This window comes from Montipora foliosa, chromosome 6, assembly GCF_036669935.1.
Source record: "Montipora foliosa isolate CH-2021 chromosome 6, ASM3666993v2, whole genome shotgun sequence".
Classification (NCBI taxonomy): Eukaryota; Metazoa; Cnidaria; class Anthozoa; order Scleractinia; family Acroporidae; genus Montipora; species Montipora foliosa.
The window spans coordinates 70,947,450-70,954,949 of NC_090874.1; positions in this window are offsets into that span (position 1 = coordinate 70,947,450).

Sequence of the window (7,500 nt, forward strand, 5' to 3'; positions counted from 1 at the left end):
GTACACTTTGGCGTTGGTGTCGGCTCCCTCCACGTCTCCAGTTAATGTACTAACATTGTAGTTTGTACCTAAGAACACATTAAGTTGAGCTTGCATGCACAAACACAAAACAAGAATTGTTTAAGGGCTCTTACGAAAATGCAATAGGAAAAGAATTTAAAAGTCAGACTAACTTGTCTTGCCCAACTTTTGTTTTTTACACGAAATCACGGCGGGCCAAAGCAGGAACGACCCCGTTCCCAAAACTAAGCTCCCGCAATTCAATATTACACTTATACGAAACATGTTCTTTTGTTTCGTTTGAAAAGAAAATCTTGGCTACTGATCAAAGAGTGAAAACCAACCTGAAAATTCTTTCTTTCTTTTTTGGAGCCGTACTGTAAAATAGGGCTCTCCGTATTTAAAGTAATGCCCGAATTAAATCAGTTAAACAATTTGAGTGAGGTGCAGGATCACGAAAAATTAATAGAGCTTTTAAAGGAACGATGTATGATAAAATGCGCTGTTTTGTTTTAATAATAGGTGCCAATGTGACGCAAGGTTGATTTCTGCAATCCCGCACTTAGTGACAATTTATCGTATCTCTTTCCAACTGATGCAAGTAGGAGAGAACTCCAAAGTATGATCCCTGAAGTCAAGCAAGCCGTGCTGTAGAATGTGGTACACTAACATGACCAATCATAGCGCTTGCGTCCCATCTGGGAGATACAGTAAACCTCTTTAGCTCAAAGCCTGAATTCCTTCTTTCGCAACTACTTTTCCTCATTTCACTGCGATGATATCTCGAACATCAAAATCGAACACTACTATTTAGCTTTGAAGGTTAATTTCAATTTCATCATGTGACAATAAGTCTCTCTAAAAGGAACTGTTATGTCATCTCGTTGGTTCATGTTAGAGGCAAATGTTTTTTGAAAGATACAATTCCAAGACGCGATCACGGGATCTGTATTGGGAAAACAACCAAAAAAGCTAAGAAGCAGACGCAAAGCGAATGCTCAACAAAATTCTGCCTCAATAGCATTTTAAAGTGCGTGTGTTCTGTAATCAATTCTCCGAGCAATCAGCAATCATAAGTGGAAAAAGGCGCAGTTGTATAATCAGCTAGTCCCTGGAAAGTTCATGCCTTTGTGCAATTTAGATCGAAATATTTCACAAATTATGGGGCCTGCAACACTCCCAAATCCCCCCCCTTTTATTGTTATCACAGACCAGTCTATATTTTAGCGACAGTACAAGTCTCAATGATTAGCAAGCAGTTCTTCGCCAACATGAAAAACCTTGGTTTTATCAAACGGTGTTGATAAAGGTTCGAAATACTCACCGTGATCGATTGGGAAAGCTGACGTTTCGAGCCCTAGCCCTGAGTCATAGAGGGAGGAGTTTCAACCTCTGATTTCATTAATTTGAGACAGGTTTCTGTTTGGGGCAAGGCTTCACTGTTTCTGTGGTATGTTCTGTTGCCCATAGTTTCTGAGCCAATCACAAAAGCCTAGGACCTCTTAACCAAATCAATGCAACATTGTATCCCATCTACGTCAGACTGTATAGATTTAAACTCGCAAGAAACAAAAAGTCTAAGAGAAGGATCAGTGAAAGGAGAGTAACCAGTTATTCGCTTTTCTTTCATGAGCTAATGGTAGTTAGAATGCAAATAGTTCATTGGAGCCTTCCAAAACGAATAATTCGGCCAATTTTTAATTGGGAATAGTTCGTTAATTACTAATTCAAAAAAGGACTTCGGACTCGGGGAAAACGATTAGGCTTAATTACGGTAAAAAGTAAAGGGTACCATCTCCTTAGGGCACGTTCGAATGACCTTATTCCGGAATAAGAATACGTCACGTGGAGGAATTTAAAAAAGGAATGTCTGGTGTTTTGACAGCAATAAGGATATATAAAGGTCTGTTTAAAATAGCATTTTAGATAGTGCTTGACAATTTTAATGTGAGTTTATTAAAAACGAAGGATTTCTAACACTTATTCAATGTATTCCTATTCCGGGAATACGGTCAATATAACGCACCCGTATTTTAGGGAGGGAAAAACGTGACAGTGAACTAGAGTTACTGATAACCCTGTGGCCCTCTGTGAAGCTCTATCCTACACCGCTCCAATGAAAGTGTTTTAAAGCACCGCCTGGTATCTGCCGTACAGGTCTTATCGAGTTGTGATTTGGTTGACAGTTTTCACCGGTACCTAGGCCAAAGAAAAAGACCATATTTGTAGAGTTGCCACCACCAGTTTTCCTTATCGTTTCCTTTGCAAGGTATGTTACACAGCGACTTCGTCCGCCTTGCCGGATTTGCCATATCGATGTCCGCCAGTAACAGCTGTTCAGCGTTCTGAAACCCAAAGTAAGAGGATCTCCTTCTCTTCAAGTGCGCATGAACCGAACGCAGTCCTCTTGAGTGACAGAGTTAACCGCAGCTTTGGTCCGGTAGATTTTTCGGCTTTAGTCTATCATCCGTGGAACACCAGACTTTTTGGAAAAGTAAGAGGGCGTTCTTGCTTATTTCTTCAGGAGGGTTTTCTGCTGTGGTGGAAAATGATCTAAAGTAAGGATGATGGTGCGGAAGGGTCTGTGGGCTCAAATCCCCGAGGCGGAGACAAAACACACTTACCAGTCTTTAAATAAAACGGATGCGAAAAAAGGGTACGTTTCTGAATGACTAAGGATAATGCACTAGAAAGTTAACAAACACCCACAAGCTATTCGCAAGGAATAGGGAATGGAATTCTCCGTTGTATGGTCTGTTCTCTGACGGACCTCAGAGATACAAGCTAAATGAAGTTGATGATGGTGATAAGGATGACAATGCTCATGACGATGACGATGATGCGTTAACCAAGACGATTATGCCGTTGATCATGAGGAGCAGGTTCCCTTCCGCATCACTCTTAATTCCATGAGGTATATCAAGAACCATTCAATGTTCAGAGCCGAATCGTGGGATCGTGCGAACCTTTTTTTGCAAAAGAACGCTGGTACCCGTAAATAGTCTCCCTCCGAGCTAAAGGACCCATGTTCCCATGTTTCATTGGAGTATTGTATATTTTTCAAATCAAGCAACAAAACAGATAGACAGAGGAAAAAAGCTACAATCAGACCAAGGTTGCTGCTGGTTTTTTGATAGCTATCACTGTCGATCTTGAGCTCTGGTTTGGAATCTTTGCCTTCTTCACGCTGGGATTTTCCGCATCTGGCTTAGAAAAACTGAAAGAACAAATAGAAATAAAAAACTCCAATCGTCACAACAAACATCGGAAGGCCCCCCTTATTGTAATCTTCGATCGACTCTTTATAAAGCTCTTCAGAGATTTGGGAGGCCTGGGGTACGTGAAAGGGAGTCCTCGGTTAGACAAGGGTTTTGAAAAGTTACTTAAAGTCCAGACCTTTATAAAAAGAGTTGCCTCCAATGGAATATACTTAACGCTTTTAGTATATACAATAAAAACCCATTGTGTGGAAGGGCCGCTCTGATTGGATACTCAAACTCCCAATATCCGGGTGCTATTCACCGCTGAGAACCACCCGCGCGGAATTTGGGCCCGGCCACTACTGTCATCATTGGCAGGAAGTAACGAAGTTAAAATCATATTTTTTGTGCTCTATTTTCTCACTTTTTCCGCACTCAGTCTCGGTGGATAGTGGTGGATATTTTACTCCGCCGCTTCGCGAGTGGAAAATATCTACCACCTAGCCAGTCCACTTCTCGTGAATAGTTGCTACTTATTCTTTGCTCTTCTTGCTTTACGCTGCTTTTGATAACGTATTGTGATCGTACATCATAAAAATGACTCAGGTGAAACGTTAAAGACCTGAGTGTTGGTCCGGCCCGGAGTTTGAACTCACGACCTCCCGCACGTGACAGCCCGGTGCCGCGTGCTGGTGCTCAACCAGAGGCAAACCAGTTGGCTTTTACAAGTGCAGCTGGGAAGTTGAACCAGGGACAACCAGGAACAAATTCAACGAGTGGTCAGAGCGGGTCTTGAACCCGGAATCCCGGATCTCGGATCTCATTTTCTACTCATTGAGATGTCTTAAAATGATATGGAAAAACAAAATGAAAACAACCCCCACTAATCAAACAAAATGACCCCCCCCCCCCCCCCCCCCCCCCCCCCTTTGTCCTCCCTTTTTTTTTTAACCCCCCCCCCTTTTTGAAACTCTCCCCCCCCCACCCCCCCTGCATCCTCCCCCCCCCCCCCCCCATCCCCCCCCCCCCCCCCCCCCCCCCCCCCCCTCCCCCCCCCCCCCCCCTCCCTCCCCCCCCCTCCCCCCCCCTTTCTCCCCCCCCCCCCCCCCTGCCCCCTTCCCCCCCCCCCCTTTTTCCCCCCCCCCCCCCCCCCTTTTTTCCCCCCCCCCCCCCCCCCCCCCCCCCCCCCCCCCTTTTTTTTCCCCCCCTCCCCCCCCCCTTTATTATCCCCCCCCCCTTCCCCCCCCCCCCCCCCCCCCCCCCCCCCCCCCCCCCTTTCTCCCCCCCCCCCCCCCCCCCCCCCCCTTCCCCCTCCCCCCCCCCCCCCCCCCTCCCCCCCCCCTTTTCTTTCCCCCCCCCCCCCCCCCCCCCCCCCCCCCCCCCCCCCCCCCCCCCCCTCCCCCCCCCCCCCCCCCCCCCTCCCCCCCCCCCCCCCCCCCCCCCCCCCCCCCCCCCCCCCCCCCCCCCCCCCCCCCCCCCCCCCCCCCCCCCCCCCCCCCCCCCCCCCCCCCCCCCCCCCCCCCCCCCCCCCCCCCCCCCCCCCCCCCCCCCCCCCCCCCCCCCCCCCCCCCCCCCCCCCCCCCCCCCCCCCCCCCCCCCCCCCCCCCCCCCCCCCCCCCCTTGCCCCCTCACCCCCCCCTGTAATTTCTTAGCAAGGGGAAGGATCTCAAAAACAACAGGCTTTTACTCCATAAAATTCAGTAATAATTTCATACGCTTTTGCCTAGATAAATATACAGTTGTGATTTCTATTGCTATATATTCACAAGTGACAAAAGTCAACCTTTGATTGTCGTTTGTCTCGGCAGTTTAATTTCAAATGCTAGGGTTTATCGATTTTTAAAATAGGATTGCTCTGAATGTCAACACTCACGTAATATGTCACCGTGGGCAACGGACAAGAAATCGTAAATACACCCTTTATTGTGTACATAGTGGATTATATGACCTCCAAAAAAACGAACTCAGTGATCTACACGATTTTTATTTCTGAACGGTAATTAGAAGGGCAAAATAAAACTTTACTGAAAAGTTTTAAAAATTCTGGTCAGTGGGTTTAGAGCCACCTAATTCTGTGATTTTTTTAGGTGTCTCTGAATCCGCTAGTCAGAATTTTCTTAAATTCTGCCGAATGTTTCCCCGTTGCATTATAATCACTTTTCAGCAATAAGGAAGGGAGGTTAACCGCGTTCCCCGGTTTGAGACTGAGCAACTAAGGAGGCAGGTGCTCGCCCAGTGGTTAGGGCGCTTGCCTTGAGAATCCGGAGATCCCGGGTTCAAGACCCGCTCTGACCACTCGGCTGAATTTGTTCCTGGTAGTCCCTGGTGCCAACTTCCCAGACTGCACTTGTAAATAGCCAAATGGTTTGCCTCTGGCCGGTTAGGATTCTTAAAAGTTGTTGTTGTTGGGTTCTGTTGTTTCGTTGATTGTTTTCATTGGCCATGAAAAGCCCCTATGGGGAGCGGTTCAATTAAGTATGTAAGTAATGTAAACTAAATCCAAAATTTAGGGTGTTTTTTCTGAGCTTTCCCGTTGCCAAGGTAGCTTATGATCACATCTTGTTTGAGAATAATCGTTGTTTCATATTGTACCATACACAATGGCTGTTACGTGATACCAGTGTTGTAGTGTCCTTTCGAACTAAAGGAGAGTGTCTTCTAAGTGTTGCACCCCTTCGAGTTCTCCATAATACTTGATGTCAAGAGATTATCAAGGTAAGTGAGTGAATCCCACATATAGACCCTTAAACTAAGGTAATCCATCTTAATCTATTTTTAGACATGGTACCCAGTTCTTCCGGCGGAATTCTACTCGCGCGTTGCGTGGGTAACCTCGGCGGCTTTACACGACAAGGCCACGCGGAAACTGCCTGAGACAAAATGGAGGCAAATGTAGATAAAAAGGCTTTAATACGTTTGTCGACGAACTTGACTTTAAACAGATACCGGTTTCAGTAAAAAGAAAGAAGAAAGAGGAATGTCCATCCGGGACTAATTCTAATTGATTTCAAAACTTTGATAAGGCTGTTGGTGTCACCACCGAATCTGTTGCTGTTCGAACAGTCTATGAACAAATTACTGACAAAAATATGCAGAACAAGGGTGAAAGGTTTTTCTGCAAGCAATGAAGGAGAGGGACTTACCAAAACCAAAGAAAGTCGCGGACGTAGATGTAAGTTTGCGAGATAAACTTAAGGGGTTTGTTTGTAAGAAGCAAGGCACAGTAGCACGTATTAGGGAGTTTGAAAAATTCCAATCGGAAATGGCAAAGGGAACGTTGTGTAGAACAATGGCTCACCCTGCGAGTAGAGCCTCTTTTATCTCTTTTTTGCGCGCAGGGGCTGTGCATGGTACGTATAAAAATAAATCTCTGTACATTTTTTTTGCCGTCCTCTGCAAAACAACATCGTCAAATGAGCAATTTCTGAGTTGTCTGGAAAGCGTGAACAACGACGACTAATTTGCTAAATTTCCACTTCGAATTTCTTGTTGGGTGTTCCAGATGTAGTTTAGAGATTTTTTTTAGATGGAAAAACAAAGTAACATGACTTAAGAGTGTCGCGAGATTCAAAACGTTGTGAACCAGGCTGAACTTTGCCTGTGTTCTTGTAGAAATATAAATTTCATTCAGCTGATTTATGCGTGTCACACTTCACTGGCTTCACAAACACTGAAATGGTTTCCAACGAATTACACGCAACAGTCTTTTTGCTCCCTATATTGTTCACATAACAACACGAAACCTAACCTGGTCACAGTTACACAACGAAGAATTGCATGATTCCTAGCAAAATTGAGGTTAAAATTGCCCTTGTCGCTCCACGACTCGGGGGATTTCTATAACTTATGAAAACATGAGTGATATTAATCATTAATTTTACCCGGCTGCATGGGATTACCATACCAGAAGCATATAATTGAAGGACCGCTTGTTCGACGGTGAGTTAGAAACTTCAACACTTTCGTTTCAGAGGAAGCAGCGGTCCCGCCATTACTCTCCTCGTTGTTCCTCCACGAAATCACGCAACCCGGGAAATCGCGCGCGTAAATTCGTTGGCAGAAAGAAAAAGGGAAGAGGAAAGAAGAACTGGGAGGGGGTCAAGAAAGAAAAGAACTGGGTACAGGTACGGTTACCAAAGAAAGAATGTGGGGTTACCCCACAGAGGAACGAACTGGGCGGGGCGGTTTGGGTAGGGGTCGGTTACCTACTTACCGGGTGGTACCATGTCTAAAAAATAGATAAGATGGATAACCTAGTGAGGGCCTATATGGGGGGATTCACTCTCTTACCTTGATAATC